The 22,950-nt window shown below is 37.4% G+C and overlaps 1 long non-coding RNA gene across 2 annotated transcripts; it reads left to right on the top strand.

The window, feature by feature from the left end:
• The first annotated feature begins 5,765 nt into the window (after nt 1-5,765).
• LOC118142986 (uncharacterized) lies at nt 5,766-20,365 on the top strand. 2 transcript variants are annotated; one of them, XR_004726986.3, is made up of 4 exons: nt 5,766-5,962; nt 11,318-11,422; nt 12,796-12,871; nt 18,608-20,365. It is a non-coding gene; the product is annotated as an uncharacterized LOC118142986 (long non-coding RNA). The 2 variants fall into 2 exon arrangements; XR_008472985.2 differs by lacking the exon at nt 18,608-20,365 and having other exon boundaries at nt 12,796-14,740.
• The last annotated feature ends 2,585 nt before the right edge of the window (nt 20,366-22,950 follow it).

Raw genomic sequence — 22,950 nt, 5'->3', positions numbered from 1 at the left:
TTCTTCCCAAAAACTTGCGTTGCTCAAAATCTGCATAAATCCTCAGAGAAGGCAGAGCTGAAAACGCGCTCACCTTGGGACTTAATGGTCCCAGACTCCTTTATAGACCTTGCCACCTACAGTTCCTGAGGGTAAGAGAGCGACGCGTTTGTTCACGCCAGTGAGGTAGCCAAAAGCGGGCGAGGACCTCCGTCAGGGACCCACTGTTTTTTCCCCAACTGTGGGCCAAGACTGAGGTTTGATGGGCTTCCCAGCTGGGCAAGACTGCTTCTCGCGGGACACCCGGGAATTCAATCTGCTGGCGTGGAGACCCGGCCTTCGCCACTCGCCCCACGGCATCCCTCACTGCAGTCTGATGCGCCAGCTGGGGCCAGTTGTCTCGAGCGGTTCTGGAGAACCAGTAATAGAAAGCCAAGTTCTGCGTCCGAGAGTCTGTTTGAGTGACCCGGTGTTTCTTTTCAGCGAGTGAGCTATCCCAGTTAGAGCGCCAGTAAGCTCTCCGGGCGGGTACGGAAGGAATAGGGGAAGCGTTTCCAGTTTGATAAGAGAGAGGATAGGAGAGAAAAAATTAGGAGCCACATGGAGCCCGAAATGAGGTAAGGCAGCCTGGAAAGCTTCCCGGCTTTATGGCGCGAAACGTAAAAGTCCATTACACTATTATTCATTGTGACATTTCCAAGCCGACAATCGCGCCTTAAGCACGCCTGTGGTTGGAGCTGCCGGTTTTATATGCATTTTACCATTTAGAATGATAAACAAATCAAGACCAATGGAAACTTGATTCTAACCTGTTTCTACAGAACTCTGCCCGCATAACTCTGTAAAAACCAAAGTTCAAGGAGGAGAAACAGAAAGAGACAGAGAAAATTCAACTCTCTATCCTCCTTCCTATACCGTGTTTCCCCTACAAGTCCTTGGCGAACCGGGCAGATATAACCTGGAGTTCGCAGATCAAGAAGGAGGATGAAACCCAGACCCCATAGGCTTCTGCTCCCCTTCCGCATCCCCGTTTTCCGGCTTTCCCGCTTTCCCAGAGATCTCTGAAAGCTCAACTTGGTCAGTGTGGCAGGAAAACCAAACTTCATCTAAGTGCAAAAACGCAAGCGCCAGATGGTATTTCTTGGTTCTGGGGATGGGATGAGAGGGAGAAGTGGAGCTGCGTGAGCCTCCTATTCGCAGGCTTGGATGAGATTTTGATAAGGAAACTCTCAGCTCAGACTATTAGCCAGGTGAATGAGCCCCACACAAGCCTGTGCCATCCTGCCACAACTGTGGTGTCTAAGGTTCTCCCCAGCAACACATCCACCTCCGACGTAACTCACAAAACTATGCTTTTACAAAAAAGTTGGCCCAAGAATCTTGAGCCACAAATTTTAAAAAACTTAAATAACTGCTATATGCATTTCTGCTACAGGAGACTGGTTCTTGTAACTGTGGTAAAGTTGTCTTCCTTTTTTTCCCTCTCCTTCTTTTCTCCCTTCTTCCTTCTCTGCTTGTCTTCCTTCATGGGAGTTCAAGATTTAAGAGCTAGCCAACATGGTATTATAGTAAGAGCAAAGGTTTGAAGTTAGTCAAATCTGTAATGGAATTTTGAGCAATTTAATTTTTTAACACTTCAGCTTTTGCATTTGTAAAATGAAGATGACATCACTTGGAAATTGTCATAAAAATCCCAATGTTGAATTAACTGTTCATCTACACAGGAGGTTGTTCTTAATTAATATAATCTTTCTCTTACAACATCCTCCTTCTCCTCCCTAGAGAGGTCTGGATGTAGAGGAGCCACCATAGCCACAATTTCCCCAGTGAAGAGTAGATCAATGTTCTTCAGCAAGTTGACCATTTCTAGGGGTTCAGATGGTCACTGAAGCTAGATGCACCTCCCTGGGTTGCAGAGGCTCCAGAGAAGAGTGTAGCTGCCCGGAGTTACCTCTATCATGCCAACTAGGCCCAAGGACATGCAATGAACAACTTTTTCATCTCCTTTATTGCTGGTTTATTAATCTGATGCATTTAAAAATGCTTGGCACCCTTCTGTCAGTTTGCATAACCTTCTGAATATTGTGAAAATGGCAGTAATCATAGCTGTTGCTTATTATTTGTCAAATGCCCCACTGACATTGTGGCACACAACCCTACTTCTTTAATTTGTCCAAGGCCATAGTTTACCAAGCCAGGGCAGATTCAAACTCAGACGTCTGACTCGCGTCAGAATGCCTGACTTTTAACTACTTTGCGGCGTTTGTCCTCTTGACAGTGAGTTCAGAAATGGACACACTTTCAGTAAATGGATTCATGACAGTTTGTTATAGAACTGTGGATGTGGGCTGCTACTCCCGCACAAGTGGTCCAGCCGCTAGCTGCTAGCCTCTTGCTTCTGCCTACTTCCGCTGAGCGGCTGGAGTGCGTCTGGGTTCCTGTAGGGAAGAGCTCCCCTTTCCCAACCCTACTCTTGCTGGGCAGAGGTTAAACAGCATTGAATGAATTGAAGTGTGGAATAAAACAGCCACAAAGGAGAAAAAGGAGAATATTTAAATCGGTGGTAAAATCTTTCCCTCTCCTTTTCCTTGCAGATTACATAATCCGATGTCTAATCATCAGCAAGTGGATCGAAACCTGAATTGAATAGACAACGACTCGATCTCTATACAGACTGTGGTCCAAAGGCATGCGCTCACTTCTGGAACTTTCTTTTTTGGCCTTGAATGAAACTCCTGTTAATGTGTACAGTAGCAGAGGCTGCGCTGCGTGCCTCAGTTTGTGCAAGTGACCACTTGCTCACTCAGTAACCACTCAGGAGAAGTCTTTAGCAATAGATTTTTGGATACACGTGTGAATAAAGTCGACCCCTGCAGTTTTTCCTGCAGCTCTAGCAGCACCCCAGACGCATCCAACAACTCTTTGAAAACCAGTTCAGTGCCTGGCACCGCACAATAAAAATTTGCTTTCTGAATGAGAGAAAGTGTATGCTGGCAGGCACAGGGGGTTTCATGCCTTTTTCTGCTTTCTTAGTTCTAGTGCTTCCTACTTCTTTGCATTGGCCTTCTTGCCCAGTTCCTGCATCTTTTAATCCCTTGAAGAGCTAGGTAAGAAAGGGCATGGAAATTCTGACATTATAATTAGCAAGCGGCTTATTATTTGTCAAACGCCCTACTTATGTTGTGGCATACAACCCCACTTCTTTAATTTGCCTAAGGCCATATTTTACCAAACCAGGTCAGGATTCAAACCCAGGCATCCCACATGGAGGCCCGACTTTTAATTACTTTGCTATTTTGTCTTATAACAAAGGCTTATAAGCTTATAACCTCCAAGGGATCCTCAGGCATCATGGTTCATATGTGTTCTTCCCTTCTGCGAGTGCTTCAGACCTCAGCATTTGCAATTAAATTGGGAAACCTACTCTGGGTGCCAAAGACACCAACTGGGTCAAAGCCTCCGTTTATACATGAGGCTGGGGGCAGGGGGTGCCAGTAGAAAGGTGTTGGATCAGAGAAGCCTGGGGCAAGCCTCCATTGACGGACTCTGGGTGCCCACTTGGAAATGCTGTGCATGTTGGCAAGACATTGACGTAGGTTTTGGCTCACTTTAAGGTAAAAAAGGGACCCGAGGTAGACAGTCAGAATAGGAACTGAGGTCATTTGGAGCCAGGTGCTGCTGCGCGCTGTCTTCTCTGGCCTGGAAAGGAGATACACCTTCGTTTACAGTCCACCAAAAGGAGGAAGAACACAACACGGAGAAAACACGAGGGCAGTAGATGGAGTTTTAGTTTTTGAGTATGACAGGTCCCACTCTGCAGCAGGTCACAGTCCTGTGCCCTGGGTGCCTCGGCAGCTGTGCCTAGTCTCTCCCCAGTCACAAACAGGAACAGGTTCTTGTCCAGGACTTGGCCGGGATTCCAAAGTCCTGAAAAAGGGCTGGAAGAGGTCATGCAACCTGGAATGGATTCACCAGCCCTTGTGGTATTGAAATTACTCAGCACTAAGGGAGAAAGCACTAGGGCTTTATTCTTAAGACTTGGTGTGTCTTCTTGGCAGATACACCAAGAAGATTTGCAAACTCAGCTATAGCTGCTATAGGCTTAGAAACATGGCAAAATCTGTTTTAGAAGTGCTTGATCCCTCTTCTTTCCCTCAAATGCACCCGCCTCCGCCGCCACTTTCCTCAGGCGGGCCTCCTACAGGTGTTTATCATTATTAATTTTAAAGGATGTCTTTTGGCTTTGCTAACTTTCAGTAATAACACCTTGTCCTGGCTAAGCTCTTTACAGTTTGCATCATCATTGCTTTTGCATCTTAAAGTTTTGGGAAGAAATAGGCAACAGTTTCTTCTGAAGATTTTAAACATAAGATGCCTTTTCAAGGTTTCTTTTTTCTCCTCTCCTTCAAAATACTTCCGCCCTGCTTCAGTAATTTTCCAGATATTGTGTGTGGTGAGGAACCTCTTGCATTAAAAAACAACAACAACAACAACAACAACAGAACTAAAAGAAAAAAAAAGTGGATGAATCCATGTAAATCTGTCTTTTAATGGTCAGGATGCAGAAAAAAGTAGGCATGGATGAATCTGGAAAACATCATCCTCAGCAAACTGACACAAGAACAGAAAATGAAACACCGCATATTCTCACTCATAGGTGGGTGATGAAAAATGAGAACACATGGACACAGAAAGGGGAGTACTAAACACTGGGGTCTATTGGGGGGAAAAGGGGAGGGCCAGTGGGAGGGGGAGGTGGGGAGGGATAGCCTGGGGAGAAATGCCAAATGTGGGTGAAGGGGAGAAGAAAAGCAAAGCACACTGCCATGTGTGTACCTACGCAACTGTCTTGCATGCTCTGCTCATGTACCCCAAAACCTATAATCCAATAAAAAATTAAAAAAAAAAAAAAAAAAAAAAGTAGGCAGTAAACTGAGCCAGAATCCCTGCTTCTTTAAACCACCCTTCCCCTCAGGCTGAGATAATTTTTTTCCTAAAAAGACTTTCTATTTTTAGAGATGAATTTGCATCCTTTTATAAGAAGTACCGTGTATTGTTTAGCTTTGCCTGGCTTTATATATGTTGTCATATGTATTCCTCACAATCTTCTGTGAAGTAGGTATTATTATGTCTGACTCACAGATGGGGAACCTGAAGGTCATTCTCATTCTCATGACACACTGGCGACAGAGGCTGAACCTAAATTCATTACAAGGTCTTAACCATTGTGCTACATGTAAAGAATATTTTGTGGCTTCGCAGGTTGGCTGTATGGCTCCTCTCAGTCTCCTGAAGTATTATAATAGAAGTGAGAATTCTTTTAGGAGACCTTGGGGATGGTGGGAATGGGGGAAGCTTAGGAGGGACCTGAGCGCTCTGCGCATCCAGTTAGGTGGAAATGAAGTTAGGCACACGTGGAGCCTGGGCCTGGGATCAGAGGGGGATGGGCTCCAGGATGGCCATCAGCCAAGGGAGGGAGATGGATCGCGTGCTGGGCGAACACTTTCTCATCGCCTGCAGGTCATAAATATTGTTGCATTTCCTTGGTAACCCCCCAAAGTCCGAAGCCAGGCGGAGGCCCGCAGGACGCCTCCCTTGGGAGTTGAGGCTGTTTCTTGCTGCTGGAGGCCTGGGCGGCCTGGGCTGGCGCCTGTTTTCGGAAGCGACCTCGAGAGAATCGCCCTGGAGCTACGCAGATCCCCACGGTTTTCAGGCCTCAGTTCTCCAGCCCCGGTGCAGGCCGGGAGCGTCCTCTCCGCGCGGTGCACCCCGGGAGGCGCTGAGGCGTTTGGGCGCCGGGCAGGGCGATGAGAGTAGCCCCCAGAAACAAGCTCTCTGGAGAAAGCAGGTGGAAGGCCCTGTGTGATCCTCTCCCCCGCCCTTCCTCATCACTAATCCAAAGTCAGTGTGAGTGGCCGCGGCTCCTAGCGCCTGGACCTCTATCTCAGGCCAGGCCCTGAGTCAGGCTCGTCGCGTCGCCCAGGTGGGTTTGACTGCGGCCCCTCCTCGCGTCCTTTTCCGTGGGCAACCCCAGGGTTGGGTTTCACACGGGTAACATTCTTCTCCTGGAATCAGATCGGTCTTCCAGAGGATAAGACCTTTCTTTCCTGAGAAGGAGAGCCTGGAGGAGACTCAAGGCCCATAGGTAGGTAATTCTTGCGCAACACATCAAAAGCTCTCTCAGTGCACATCCGAGCACCCCTCAGGACGCTGAGAAAATAGGAAAAACCAAAACCGAAGCCAGCAACAAACCACAAGGCCATGGGGGCAAGGTCTGACTAAGCCAGAACAGACATGTGCCTGAGCTGTCCCTTGAGGTGGACCGGCTCCGGCTGCGAGTCTGGAGAAAGAAAGGCTGGAGGGAGCGATACCGCCTGGGGAGGCCGCTGTCGTTTTGGAGTTGCGTCGCAGCTTGCCTTCCTCGGGCGCGGCGTCTACGCCGGCAGGCAGTACCCCTGAAAGTCCAGGCACTAGGGGCCTTCGGCCTGAGCATCACCCCAAGGCTGCAGTTTCAGCCTCTGGGAAGGCTTCCCCGGGGATTCGAGTTTCTTCTACTTGGCTTTAGTTCCTGAACCAGCCATAGCCCTTGGTTCTTAGAACTTTTAATACTGTGGTGTAATGCTTGGGCAAATATATGTAACTGACCACGTACAAGTATACAGCCTCTTTAAAAGGAGTGTGTGTGTGTGTGTGTGTGTGTGTGTGTGTGTGTCTACTGGCGCGCTTGTGAGATTCTTCTGGGCTGAGAATGCTTTCTGTTCCAAATGATGGATAGAAGGCCTTAGATCCTCTGAATTCCTTAGATTAAATCAAGGACTTATTTCCTTTTCCTGCGATTAGTTTCTTTTAACATGTATTAATAATTATATTATTAATTTTGACCACCCTCATAGAAGTTTAATGCAATACATAAAAGAATGAAAAATGGAAAATATTTGTATGCCAAGTTTACTCTGGAAAAATATCAGTAGCATTTCTTACTTGACAAGCATTTTCAAATTTTTTGCCCCCGGCCGGCAAGGGCATCGTTTTTAAATGTATATCCCATGTTTATTGTTTCTGTTTGGTACTTCGGTCACTTGGACCACATCTGTTTCTGATACTGTTCCTGTGTTAAGCACACACTATTGTGTTAGCAAGATTTTACACCATCTGTTTAAGAAAATTCTTGGCAGTGCTATTTGATGCCCTGTTGAACTTTAGCCAAACTTCATTTTATAATGTTCTCTCAGTCCTGAGCATATATATTTTAATGAAATTAGGCTTTTGTATTGACTGACAGACATCAGAAACACATTCACATAGGTCAAAAGCCGTCGAGCTAAGTGTTGGATGGGAGGAACTATTAAAATAGTAAAATAAAAATATTTGGAAACAAAACTTTAAGATCAAGTAACCCAAATAAACAATTCTCTATCTCTCTCTCTCTCTCTCTCTCACACACACACACACACACACACACACCCCACTTGGATGTGGCTATTGGGAGTTAATGTATAATTCTAATGATTTCTGTATTTCTTCATGATATTAAACTTAGGAATTATTTATATTTTTGATATTACAAAGGTGTCATAATTGACTTTTAAAATAATAAAGTAGAATAACATTGTAATTGGATCATATGAAGTATATATTAAATGTAACACAGATAAGCATTGAGTCTACCTAAAGTGGTATTTTTTTAAATCTTGTGGCTACTCATAAAGATTTTGTATTATATTACCAAAAGCCAACAAACACAAGGCTATTTGAGACAATTTAAAAAAATGTTCAGGCATCTATGCTTGATGGCTAAGCTTATATCTAAAAGTGGAATAACTGCAACACTGGAATTGGCTTGAAAAAGCAAATATTGGCTGTGTATTTTCAAATATTTTTTCTAGAATGGAACACTTTAGTTGATAGAATGACCTATTTTGTCTACATCCAATGTGTGTACCCCAGTGTAAAGCTTAAAAAATGGCAATTTCTCATATTTTACTTATAAGTCTAGAAATATCAACCTTGACCTTTGATTTATTAAACTTCTGACACATATTGCTAGAAACCACTATTTTTCAATTTTTCAGTTGACAAAGAAGTTTCCTTTGTGATCTACCAAAACCAGGTTATCACATTCTTTGAGTTGTTACCTGGACAGACTGCTTTTATCGCTTATTAATCAGATGCTGTGGTTAAAGGTGTGTCCTTTAAATAACTACTCAGGGATGTGTAGTTGTTCTATTTGTTTATTTAGGAAAACAAATTTTTGTTTTGGTGCAATTTCTAAATAAAATATATTCATGATAATGTTGATAATTGACATTATTTATACAAATCATTTGGAACTGAGTACCTTGTTATAGTGTAATAAGTCTGGTTATAAACAGAGAATGAGCCTCATAACATTTTTGCTTATATATACTTTTAAATATTTATCAGGATCTACATTTTTCTTAAACTGTTAATTTGGATGTGTTGAAATGTAGCCTATAAATTAAAAAAATAATTTATAAATTTTTTTATAAATTATTAAAAATAAGGTTACTAAAAAACCTTATGGTCTTCACATGTCTAGTTCCAATTAATCTGCTTAGACTATTTAATGGGTAAAATAGTAAAGTGGTTTAGTCAATCTGGACTTCTACACGAGTTTTCTATATGCCTCTTTAAGGTCTAATGCCTTTTCCTACAATATTTAGTTCTTGGTTACACTCTTATAAAACTTGGGATTGGAGAATAGTTAACTTGATTCATTTTCTTAAAAAAAAAATGCAGTTACATCAGTGTAAAAGGGCATCTTCAAACGAGTGCAATGATTATCAAAAGAAAACTATATACACCTTTGTGAATTAATCCCATGTATATTGAGCACCTAACTATGTACCAGGCACTGGGGATACAAAGAATAAGACATGAGTGGTCTTTGTTCTCAGAAAATTCTCAATTTTCTATTAGAATTGTCAGTCTATTAAGGAGACTCACAAAAATACAACTAGCTCATCCCTATAATTCTTCTATGATTCATCTACCCCTGGGCTTTGAATTAGTAAAGTATCAGGTGATCAGAATACTTTATGTATGTTTTTAAAATCTTAAAGGATGTCATTTGTGTGGAACAAAAGCACAGTACCCCCACAAGACTATTGGGAATTAATTATGGCTTTTGAGATAACCTACACTTTCAGTACTTTTTCAGGTGTGAGAAGGGGATCACTTTAAACTGGTGTTCCTAAAACATCTGCTGGATTGTTTTGAGTCTTGCAGCATAATTATTCCTTTAGTCTGTTGTAGAATCTGTTGAAAGAGTGGTGATTGGGTGCAGTATTGGGGCTGGTTTTTTAGTTTGTTAGATTTTAAAACCTGAAGAGCTCTTTTCCTCTAACTTTTTCTCTCTCACTTTCCTACAAAATAATTTTATATTTTATTGTGGAAAACTTCAAGATGATTAGGGGAGGAACGAGGATTCTACAGATATTATCTTTCAAGGCAGTATATTTCAGAAATCAATATTTGCTGTTTTTCCACCATATATTTGCTAGCTTTGGCGATTAATTATCCCCAAACTGCAAGGCTGAATTTATTTTTCATATAGACAAATTTGGGATTAAACTGTTTAGCAGACTTTTTTGTTAAAAAGTTGAAAGTTTTTGTCTGTGGAAAGTTTTGGGAATTTAGAGTAAAAAATTTAGATGTTAAGATGTTTTAGCACTTACAGTACAGGAATTACCATAAAGTTAAATTTAGTTACTATCTTTAATAATTTTAGAGATCAAAGTATAATTTTCTTCTTTTATGCATTGCTAGAAAATATCAGGAGAGAAAGGAGCAATTATTTGATTAAATTAATGTAATGCTTTTTACCCTTGAGGAAACCTTGCAGTTTTAATTGTTTTCTGTTTAATCTTGGGTTTTGGACTAAGTCTATGTTGTGCTTTTCTTTTAGAGAAGATCGTTCCTCACTTTGCCTCACCATAATCACAGACCTGTTTATATGATCTATTGATTTCAGCATTTGTCACATATTTTATTTCTCATTTCCTCCATTTTTCTCAACTTCTTGTTTCTTAGAAAGGCAGAATGCTGAAGTGAAAGGTCTTAGAGTTGGAATCTGCTGACCTGTATTTTCATTTCAGCCCCTTTGGTTTTTAGCTTTGTGACTGAGGGGAAATCATTTAGCTTTCTGAGCCTCAGTTTCCCCATATTTTTGGGAGATAATGGTCACAAAGGTAAGATATCAATACCCTTTGGAAATCTTTCTGGCTTTTAGGAGTAAACCATTGTTCACAGATTTTCAAGAGTTTTTCTCAAGCCAGCTTTGAAATCTTAGTTATGACAGTCTTCCCGATAATTTTTCTTCAGGTTTTATTCTTAGAGTACCATCATGTCATAGTTTATTTGTGGAAATAAAGTTGAAGCTGAATTCTGGTCTCTACACTAGTGTTTTCTTACTAGAAGTTAACTGACTCCAGCTCAGAGTATGAATCCACGTCTAACAAAATAAATATATTTAATGTTATTATTCAAAGCTTAGAGAATAAGAGCAAAGCAATGACATCTCCTAAAGCAAAATTTACTCCACAAAATTGTTGAAATTATAAAGATTGTTACTATTTTTAAATCTTCCAATTCTGAATTTTTCAAACATTTGTTACAGTTGGCTAATTGCTACTGTTGATAATTTGCTTACTCCAACCAATAAAAATACTTGCAAATTTCCAAACCTGTCTCCTTAATTCTTCTACTTATTTGCCTTCAACCTTTAAAGCCTACTTTCAATGCTACGCTCCATATGAGCATTGTCATTTAAGCTGGAGGTGATTTCTTTGAGAACTCATATTTATTAAATTGGGCAATTACTTGGTTATTTAGTTTATGCCTACTGCAAGGCACACTGAATGTGATTCTTCTAGTATTCTATTTCTGGGATCTCAATTTTAGTGATTTAGCCTTGCGGTCTGGTGTTAAGTAAGCCCCAGTACTGATTCTGGTGAGGCAGAACTAAAAACAGATAATGTGATAGGTCATTTGTAAACATAATATACTCCATCCTTTATTTCAGAGACTTCTCATTCATCATGAATATGACATGCGTTTTTTTGTTTTTTTTCTGGTAGTTATAATGGACTTGGATTGAGATGGCCATCCTCTGTTCAGATCTCCTTAGCGGAACTAACTTTACAGGTGAAGGCAGTATCCATGGAAAAGACAAAAGGGAGCTGGGACATCCTGTAGTCTTGGTCTGGAGTGTGATGATATTTTACTTTCCAAAAATATATTGTTAGAAAAAAGTTTTAAAAACATATTTCCTGGTATTATGGTGGTAAAAACATTCTCATGGCTCACTTTTTTTTAGGTGGTTGGCATGTCAGTAGCTCTGGATAGCACAGAAGTCTCATCGTGCTGAATGTGGCTGGGATCTGTGGCCCATTTTACAACTACAAGGCATTGCTTCCTCCAAGTAAGATGCTTCTGTATGCATATCTTTCTCAACTCATATAGAACTGTGTATGAATTAATCTAACTGATTAATCAATACCCATCACCAAAATATTTATGGATGGGAGTAATAAACATTGCAGTTGCCACACCAACATTCATTCTGTTCTTCACACTATTGTGTAGTAGCCATGTGGGTTTGACTGGGATTGACCCTAATCCTAGGCCCAGGAGGTAAATCAATGGGGGTAAATCAATCCTGTCTTACTGATTGATTCACGCATGGTTACAGGAACTCAAGCTCCATAAGGATAGGTACTCTATTCTTCATGTTCACGGCTGTAGTCCTAGTGCCAAAAATAGTACCCGATACAAACTAGGTGATCAATAATAACTTGTTGAAAGAATGAATGAAGCAAGATTGTCTAGTTAAAATGATCCTTGGGAGTTTTGTTTAATCCTCAGGATGTTGGATAGTCCCTATTTTCTCTAGATATAAACTAGGGAGAATGTAGTAAATGTAGCCATCTTGTGGCCAGGAAGGATAAGCCCCATAATGAAACTGACACATGGAGGAAAGGAGAGGACAAAACTGAGGAAAGGAGAGGACAAAGCGGAGAAGATGAATGAGAATCAGAGCCTCTGTGTTAAAAGTATATATCAACATTACTTCTATGATTTGAACTATCTTGAATTATATTTTTTTTTATTCAGCCAAAAGTATCCTAACTGATCTACTGAGAACAGTTCAAGGTATATAACAGAATTATTAGTACTTTCGTTAGGTGTTCTTTTCCTATACATACTGATTTATGAGGCTAGTAGTTTAAAGACAAATATAAAATTGTACAGTTTTGTTTTTCACAGCTTTGACAGTCTTAGACTGAATTAGGGTTTTTTGGTGGAAACTCCAAGATGTCAAATCCAAACATTTTTTGTTGCAGTTGAGCCAGAGCCCCTTTAACAAATCAACAAAGAATTTAAAAATATAATTCAGTTTTTCTATATTCAGAGGCTTAGTGAGTATTAGGTAATATATAGAAAACTTGATGTATTCCTTTTGGATACATTTGGGTACATTTTGGTTATGTGGTTTTTTACATTCACTGAGTTTGATATAATAAGAGTATGAAGACTTAGAAACAGTGGTCCACGTGGTGTTAAAACATTTGAAGTGGCTATAAAATAGAATATTTTTCTTTGTTGTACAGAAATAAGGCATGTCTTTAATCTACCTTTTTGTTACATATTGAACGTCTGTTTAAAAAAATAAAATTTATGGTAGAATTATAGCCTTAAGTTTTCCTCCAAACAGAGTTACCAGTGTTTAACAGAAATTATAATGAATTGAGATTAATCTGAAGTGATGTCTAAACTTATCCTTTCATATGACAGAATGTTAATAAGGACCTGGAATTTAAACTTTGAAGGCTGCACTCTGGAATGCCATTTGAAAACCAAAGTGAGAGAGGTAATGGAGATATACTAGCCATATAGATTACCTTCCATGATCTGATCCTCACATACTGATTTAAATATTTGACCTTTATGCTTGGTTGGCATTGTGTATGTTCCACTATTTGCTATCTTGTTGTCCAGATGGGCTTATATGATTTCCTTACTATCTTAAAAACTTTTTGAGGTTAGTGAGTATGTCTTATGGAACTTGAGATTCTTAGTGCCTCAGATAGTGACTGCAATGATGTCTGTTGAACAAATGGATAGATGGATGAATGAATGACTGTTGCATTGGATGGGATCACAATGCAAACAATTTTCATGGTCAGATAGTAATAAGAATGTGGGAAGAGTCCAATAAAATACAGTACAGCATGGGGGCCTATGACGTAGCTTGCTTATGCACATTTAAATTAATTTTGGTTTATAAAAGAACCGTGTTGAGACACTTAGGAAGGTTACTAGTTTGTGATTATTATATTAAGTCATCTTTTGAAAGAAGATCTCAACTTAGAGATAAAAGACTAAGGTCTGCTATACTAGCCTTGTGACCTTTCTATGCCTAGTTTTTATTTGGAAAACTAGGAAAATAATAACTTTTTTCTTTTGAGATGGAGTCTCACTCTGTGGCCCAGGCTGGAGTGCAATGGTACGACCTCCACTCACTGCAACCTCTGCCTTCCAGGTTCAAGCGATTCTCCTGCCTCAGCCTCTTTAGTAGCTGGGATTAAAGACATGCACCACCATGCTTTGTTTTCAGTAGAGATGGGGTTTCACTGTGTTGGTCAGGCTGAGCTTGAACTCCTGACCTTGTGATCTGTGGGACTTGGCCTCCCAAATAATAACTTTTTCAACTTTTTGGACTAAGTACTGGAGTCATTGTGATGATCAAAAGAGATAGTGTATCAAGATATTTTTTTAAATGTAGAGCAAGAACAAATGTTAGCTAAGTTGTGAATCTCTAGAGAATGAATTGTGGAGGACATTTAAAATGCAAATAAACAGAAAGTCACAGTGATAAGGGCTCATTGGCAATTAGGGACCATAATGAAGATGTCTGGTAGTGGTTTCTAAAATTCAGGGGATTTGATTTTGGAAGATAGTGTGGAACCCAGGGATTAGAACTGTTTGGGACTTTCTAAAGATTTTGTGAGGTTCAAAAAGACTTTCTACGTAGAGAAAACACATTGGAAATTCCTGGTTGAATGACAAATGGGTCAGAGACTGCCTAAACTAGAAGTTTATGTACCTGCAGAGGTTAACCATGTATCTCCCAATGAATTTGTGCTGATTCTTGGTCTTCCCTTCACAGCCAACCCTTTAGGAACAGAAAGTTTAAAACCCTTCTGTGGGGAAGAGTTTTTTGAACTATGGCACTAACATTCTTCTTCCCCAAACAGGGGGAGTACCTAGACAATTTTTTTTTTTTTAATGTAGAGAGAACAGACAACTTGAGTGAGAGCAGAGCAGTAGTAGACCCTTTATTCTGATAGCAAGAGAATGGAAAAGATGTCCTATGGATATTCATTAAATGCCTATTTAGTGATTACCTGTTATGTGCCAAGCACTGTGGCAGGCACTTGGGAAGCACTCTGATAAACAGAACAGACCAGTCCTTTCCTTCCTCATCCCTTGATGCTTATAGGCAGATGGCTGGCTGAGATAGACGTTAAGCAACTTACTCTAAAACTAGTTTTTCCCACAGATGGAAATAGATGATAATATGAAAATACTTGTGAACCAATTATCTGATGTAGAATATCATTTTCCATCTTTTCTCTCCAAAATAATTTTATACATTCTTTAAAAAGAATTTTAAAATGTTTCTTTATTTTTCAAGGTTACTGCTACATCTGATTATTTGAAAATATATTATAGAATTTAATTCAACCCTGAAAATAGGCATAGGTAAATTCTCAAAAATCTCAAAGTAAATAAATAAAAAGCAAAAGAAATAAGAACAAGATATAATGATAAATATTTTAACTATATATCTTCTTTTAAACCTTTTCATTCAGATAAATTTTAGTGATTTCTTATTAGGTAAATCCCTGTTAAAACATATTTCATCTTACTTATCTCATATGATTTCATTTGTTGTAGGTGCTCAAAAAATATTTGTTCCATAATTAAATAAATTCATGGTCAGATCCTGAAGGTAAAAATATAGTGGTGGAACAAAGTGATTATACTTTCCTCCTATAGGCTGTGACCCAATAGAGCTGATGACTGTAATTTTAATTGAAAAAAACAACATAAAAAACCTGATAGTCTACAGGATAGGAAGAATTTAAAACAAAAACACCTTAAAGGCAAATAAACACTATTTAGAAGTTGCTAGTTTCAGAGTCAGTTGCACATCTCAGGATGCTTAATCTTAAGTATTTATTACCTATCTCACTTTCAGTGGAGATATATTATTTACAAAACAATTTTACAAAGAAGTTTTCTACCTCTGTCAATTATTTCCAGCTACTAGCTAATCTGGTAGTTTAGATCAGAGAAAAATAAACTTGACTTGTTTGTCATGATGTAGTTGAAGCTTTCATATATGGGAATGTATTTTGTATTACTAAGTAACTATCAAATCACAAATTCCATCACTTCATACTCTTTCAAAATATTTTTGGGCAATTGGGTTTTTATTTCAGGGTGTCTGATAAAGGACTTAGGCTTTCTTTCTTGCTAAACTTTATACTGTCTTCTAAATATTTTTGAGAATTTGCTTTCTCAAAAAGAGTATTGCCTATTTTTCTCTGTGTTGAGTTACCATTCACTTGTTTTGCTTATAATATTTTCCAGTTCGTGGATTTACATGTGACAAATACTCCTCATAGATTACTTTTTTGTGGCTCTTAAGAAATAAAATATTTAAAAATAATTTTGACATATTAATAAATGTTGACATTGTAAAGAGAGAAAAAAGGAAATTTGTGTTTTAAGGTGAAGCACAGTTATCTCTTATTTCTGTGAAGTTTCTTAAAATGTTTATCTACCCTAAAAAGAACCAACAGGAAATTTAAAACTCTAACTTGAAAGCTTTTGAAAATTCAGGGGATAACTATATACTGCTGCGATTTGCCAGCCAGAAATTCAGAACTCGTCATGTTTCAGCTCTGCTGGTTAAGACTTTCTAAGTCATATATTCCATTCATCTAGACATTTTTCACTATTTTAATTGTTGATGGGAGGTGCATTTAAGAAAGTATACAATACATGTCTTATATCTTCAGACGTTTGCTTTTCTTTGGCTTAGACTCTGGTTTTGAAAAGTCTTCAATGGAAAGGTTAGGTGGGACAGTCTGTTGTTCTCCTTTAAAATGATGAATGAGCTCTCTGGAGCATACAGTTAGAGTGGAGATCTTTCCTGGACTCTGATATCCTCTTCTGATTAGGATCTCTGATGGTCAGTTGTTGTGGCAGCAGATAATTGACCAAAGGCATATGTATTGGTGATTCTAGAGACTTTCCAGACTTTTAGAAATGGAATCTCAATGTATTGCTCGGGCTTGACTTGAACTCCTGGGCGCAAATGATCCTCCTGAATAGCTATGGCTACAGGTGCATGCATTACCTCACTGGCTTTGGTGTTTTTTTAAGTTAAGTTGTTACAGCCAGTACATGCAATTTTAAACATGTTCCTGCTGATCCTTTTAGGGTAGATCTCTAGTATGTTTTTTCCCCTCTAAGTAAGTTTAAAATTTAAGTATAAGAAAATGCTTTCTTTCAAATCAAGCAATTTACAAGTAAATATTGTATTTGATATATTTAAAATATTCACAGTTAACTAATTCATATCTTTAAAGTTTTATTAAAATGTAATGGGTCAAGTGTCATTATTATTTATCTTTCAGTCGGATAATTAGATCTACTGTTAGATTTCCCCTAGATATTATAATTTAATCAGAATTTTATCTTTGGAAATGATTTTTAGAGATCTGAGGGAAAGGATAAAGTAAAACACCACACCCTTAATATTCAAGTCTAACTTATTTTGGCTGCTTTGCTATTGTATCCATTATTAAAGAGGCTTTTTCTTTTCTTTTGTGGACACCAAGCCAAAAATATTAGCAAGATTTAAATTACAAGTAAAACATCTTCAATTTTAGGGCTTTTTTTTTCCTCCTCTTTTCCTTGGAAAAAAATTTTTCAATAATACTGTTGATAAAATATCTTAAATTATCAAAGAGAAATGCTAAGTAGAGTATAATTTTAGATTCACTAAAATTATAGTGAAAATAACCAAAATTTCATTTATATTACATGAATGAAAGGTTGATAGTTATTCCATTTGGATATTAAAAAAAAACTGTGTTGTGGAAATTGTTATTACGGTGTTTTGAGAAAATTGGTTAGGAATGTATCCTGAATTTATCTATGAGTTTATAAAAGTAATTGATGACGATTAGAGCATAAAGATATATTTTAATAGTTTGTTTCCTGTACATCTTTATTTTTGACAAAAGATTTTTATTTATTTTTTTGAGATGGAGTTTCGCTCTTGTTACCCAGGCTGGCGTGCAATGGCGCGATCTCGGCTCACCGCAACCTCCGCCTCCTGGGTTCAAGCAATTCTCCTGCCTCAGCCTCCCTAGTAGCTGGGACTACAGGCGCGCACCACCATGCCTAGCTAATTTTTGTATTTTTAGTAGAGACAGGGTTTCACCATGTTGACCAGGATGGTCTCGATCTCTTGACCTTGTGATCTACCCGCCTCGGCCTCCCAAAGTGCTGGGATTATAGGCGTGAGCCATCGTGCCCAGTCGACAAAAGATTTTTAAAATGAGTCTTTACACAGGGTAAAATAGCAAAGAGAGTCAGTGATTTTGTTTTTTACCAACATCTTAATTCTCCATGTCAAACTATTATGAGAGAGGAAAATACAGTATTTAGGTAGTAAAGATTTACTTCTGTTACTGAGATGACAAAGTAAAATATTTTCTGGGGACAACAAAATAACCACTTTCTAAAAATTGTTATTTTGGGGGATATTTTCATTGTGAAAGTGAAAGTGTAAAAAACAATAAAAATAAATAGAGATTGTTTTCAATATTATGAGTTTATTGAATTTGTGATAAGTTACATATAAAACAGTCTTGTATTAAGGAAATCATTTTTTAAAATTTAGACTTCTTAAAAATACTAGTTTATGTTTTAAAAGGCATTAGATTATAGTTTTATTCCTCATAACTAAATATGTTTAAATAATCTTAAGTTTGATATTATAGTTATATATTATATTGTATATAATATTTTATAACATTTAACTTGAGATAATTATAAATGTAGTTAGCATTTATGATTGTTTGCTAATTATACTTATGTCTGTCTAATAGGCTATAATACTATAATATTATAATTAATAAATAGAACATTTATTAAGATTATGGGTTATTATAAACACTTGGGCATTAAAATTTAGAATTAGAATCTAGGCATTAATTTGATATGAATTCCTCTGTCTGAACACAAATAAGAAAATTAGTATGTTCCAAAATGTTTAAAGCCAATGTCAAGGCCAAAAGAAAAAAAATCTAAAAATCTTGAGAAAGGTGTTTTGAAATAATTGATCTGTTCAGTGAAACTAAAAAGACACTACAGTGAAGACCATAGGCTTTTTTTTTTTTGCACCTTATAAGCTATGCCAGCACTAGGTATATTTTCACATTTTATAATTTGAAATAATGAGCTATGTTTATACAAAGTAAGAGTGCATTCAGAGTTGGAAGCTTTACTCTTATTTTCTTAGGTGCATTCCATCTGATTCCTCAAAGACATGGTGCCAGCTATTTCATGATGTCCATCTCATTAGGCACAAAACCCTTGTATGTGAATCAAGGTAGATTTGTTTCATGTTTGACTTACTTTGAATGGAGAAAAAAACCCAAGAATGATCATGAGGTCCTTAGCTGGTTCAGAAATGCTTGAAAAGAAAGCCATAGGTGGATTCCTAGTTATTAAAATTGTTTAAAAAAGTATTATTTTGAGCTGAAACAGTTGTTATATGTGAACTGTTTGATTTGATTAATTATAATAGTAGATATGATAACTTCAAGGCTTTATTTTTTTGACTACTAACATTTTTTCCCCTAATACATATAAATGTATTGCTCTGTTAACTACCCCTTTTTTTTTCTTTGCCAAAGTAGAAAAGTAGAAAAATGTTTTAGGCCAATTAAAAATCATTCTGTGTCATTTGTTCTAACTACAAATATGGTATATATGCTTACTGAAAGTTAAAATATTAAACATACAAATAAAAATCACCCAAAATCTCATATGCAGGATGGGTTACACATTTTTAAATGATATAAGATTGTTTCTTCACTTTGTTGGATTCTGTAGAAAAAAATATAGGTTCTCAAAATGCATGTTGTTGATTTCTTTGTTAATGAGAAAAATGGCTCTACTTTAAACCAATATAATTTTAATATAAGTCATATTTGTGAGGGAACAAATAGAAATTTTCTAATCTTGCATGAAGAAATTAAGAAAAGCTATATCTGGAAGTTAGCTTATATATGGACTAACTGACCTATTACAATTTTCCCACCTCAATTTATTACTGATAGAGAATACCTGGATTAGTTTTAATTTGCATCATATATTTCTCAACCACAGAAATCTACATAATTGGAATTGGAATTGCTTTATTTCTGAAAACAAATAGAATTGTTTTGGCAAAGTTTTACCTAATACATTCTAATATGTACACTTGATTAGGCTTTTAAAAGTGAAACATTTATTTGTGGTGGTGCTGCTTGTGTAGAAATTCTTACTCATTAGACAGCTTAGTTGCTAATAACTTGAAATTAATATATTTTACTTATGAAATGAGTGATTCAAATGTGTTCCCCAAGTAGATTTCTTTCCTTCCTTCCTGCCTTCTTTCCTTTTTCTCTTTCTTTTCTTCTCCTTCCTTCCTTTGGTCTTTTTATCTTTCTTTCTCTTTGTCTCTTTTTCTCTCTCTCTTTCTCTTTCTATCTCTCTCCAAGTAGATTTCATTTTTCCATTTTCCTTTCCATTTTCCTCCTTTTCTTTTTTGTTTCCCTTCCCTTCCCTCTTCCATTCCTTTATCTTTTTTTCTTTTCTTTGGAAGTTTTCTTTCTTTTGACACAGAGTCTTGCTCTGTTGCCAGGCTAGAGTGCAGTGGTGCAATCTTAGCTCACTACAGCCTTGACCTCCCCAGCTCAAGCAATCCTCCCACCTCAGCCTCCTAAGCATCTGGGACTACAAGTCTGTGTCACCACACCCAACTAATTTTATTTTTTTGTAGAGATGAGGTCTTACTATGTTGCTCAGGCTGGTTTCCTAGTCCTGGACTCAAGTGATCTGGCCTTGGCCTCCCAAAGTGCTGGGATTACGGGCATGAGCCACCATAACCAGCCTGGATTTTTAAAATGAATGTTTTTACTCAAAATTTGCTAACCCCTAAAGGCATCAAAATATAAAGGGATGAATAATAATTTTATTAGCTTTTTATTATTTATAAAATAATATAAAACTATATGAGTATTTAAAAGGCTTTTTGTAGCTAGAAAGACAATTTGTCATTTGAGTTTTGTTTAATCATGATAAATACTTATATTGACTTTATATCCATATATATGAAAATAAAAACTATATATGTAAAGTAGATAAAATAAAGTATATATATATGGAATATATATATGTGTGTTTATATACATATGTAAATATTTACTTATTTTTGTTTTTTTATTTTTTGAGACAGAGTCTTGCTCTGTTGCCCAGGCTGGAATGCAGTGATGCAATCTCGGCTCACTGCAACTTCTGCCTCCAGGGTTCAAGCAATCCTCCCACCTCAGCCTCAGCCTCAGCCTCAGCCTTGCTCCCATCCCTCCAGTAGCTGGGAGTACAGGTGCATGCCCCTATGCTGGGCTACTTTTTAAAAGAGACAGGAATTTCACTTTGTTGCCAGTGCTGTGCTCCGACTCCTGGGCTCCCGCTATCTGCTGCCTCAGCTGTCCAAAGTGCTGGGATTACAGCTGCCTCAACTGTCCAAATCCATGCCAGGCTCCTATGATCATTTTGAGTGAATAAGAATGAAATAGTATTTTTTTTTGAAACAGAGTTTTGCTCTTGTTACCCAGGCTGGAGTGCAATGGTGCAATCTCGGCTCACCACAACCTCCGCCTCCTGGGTTCTGACAATTCTCCTGCCTGAGCCTCCTGAGTAGCTGGGATTACAGGCACGCGCCACCATGCCCAACTAATTTTTTTGTATTTTTAGTAGAGACGGGGGTTTCACCATGTTGACCAGGATGGTCTCGATCTCTTGATCTCGTGACCCACCCGCCTTGGCCTCCCAAAGTGCTAGGATTACAGGCTTGAGCCACCGAGCCCGGCCGAAATAGTATTTTTTATGAAGTCTATTTTCTATTATTAATGTAATGAAAGGAAGAGGTTTAACCATATTGGTTTAATTTTTTTCACTTTAAAAAATATGCTTATATTATAACTTGTTTACTTATGGTATATTTTAATAATTAATGATGTTGCAGGGGACCTGAAGTTGATTGTTTCTTGTCTTCTGGAATTGTTTTTATACTCAATAGGCTGCAAACCCAGAAATTTCTTTGGGAATGTCTGAATCTGGAAGATCTCTGTATGTCCACCTGCTTTCCTACGTGAAAACAAAAAAATGTAAATTGTCATTATCATTTTATAATCATTTCTAGTCTTTAAAGTGACAAAAGATAAGTAATGCACCTAATCTACCTTCAGGGAATCTTTATTAATTTAAATTCTGCTAATTTAGAGTTGGTGATCATATAAATGGAGTCTTCCTTTCTTTAGAGAGAATACTCATGAATAATTTATGCAATATTATTTTAGTAACATTCAGAATATTTCAGGAACTTTTAATCTTTTACTTATTTATTTAGAGACAGAATCTCACTGTTTTCCAGCCTGGAGTGCAGTGGCACAATCAGAGTTCATTGCAGCCTCAACCTCCCAGGCTCAAACAATCCTCTCATCTCAGCCTTCAAGTAGCTCAGACTACAGGTGCATGCCATCATGCTTGGCTAATTTTTTTTGTATTTTCTGTAGAGACATGGCAAAACTATGTCTCTACAGAAAATACAAAAGGGCTGATCTCAAATCCCTTGGCTCAAGTCATCCACTCACTTCAGCATCTCAAAGTTTGGGGATTATTACAGGCATGATCTACCATGCCCAGGCTCAGGGACTTTTTTGACATACCATTTCTATATAAACTATGATTATGTCAAATAAAACATCTTGTATATTTTATAAAATATGGTCTTGTGTATTATTTAAACAGCAAATTTTCTAAGGTGAAATACATTTGTAACAAATGTGGCAAAGAATTGATAACCTTGAATAAAGTGCTCATACAACTCATTAAGCAGTAAGTCCCATAGATAAATGGGAATGAGGCATAACCATTCTATAAAAGAATTACAAATGGCTACAAAATATATATTAAAAGTAATCTCATTGTGTCTGTAAAATACAAATAATAGAGTAGTTATTATCTTTTTCACAAATCAGATTAGCAAAGCCTAAACGATAATGCTGGTGAAAGTGAAAGTAATTTACATACTTGCTGGAAGTAAAAACTGGTGTAGCTTATAACAATATAGCAAAAAATCTTTAAGATGTTTATAATGCAGTAATTCCTTTTTAAAAAATATATGCAAAGAAAATAATATAAAATGCTCATTAAGATTTACACTCAAAGACATTTGGCACAGCCTTATGTATAAGAAGAAAATATTGTAAACTATATAAATGCCTCTAGATGTGGTTGGGTAAATTGTACTTTATTCAAGTGATGAAACCTAATATAGTTATTAGTAAGTCACTGAAACAACAATAAGTACTATAAATAATTTTAATGTAATGAAAGTGCTTCAGATATGTTAGGCAAGAAAACCTGGATACAAAATTATAATTGCGAAATAATTTCCAATGTGTTAAAATTGAAAGAAAAAAGACTGGAAGGAAATGTGACAGAGTATAGTTAGTTGCATAAGAAGAAAGTCATGGGTATTTTTTTCTCTGCTGCTTTTTGTTCCCTACTACTAATCAAAGAGCATTACTTTAT

The sequence above is a fragment of the Callithrix jacchus genome, chromosome 7 (assembly GCF_049354715.1).
Source record: "Callithrix jacchus isolate 240 chromosome 7, calJac240_pri, whole genome shotgun sequence".
NCBI classification, from domain to species: Eukaryota; Metazoa; Chordata; class Mammalia; order Primates; family Cebidae; genus Callithrix; species Callithrix jacchus.
Note: the sequence above shows the minus strand (reverse complement) of the source record. Positions and strands in the feature narration are given on the sequence as shown.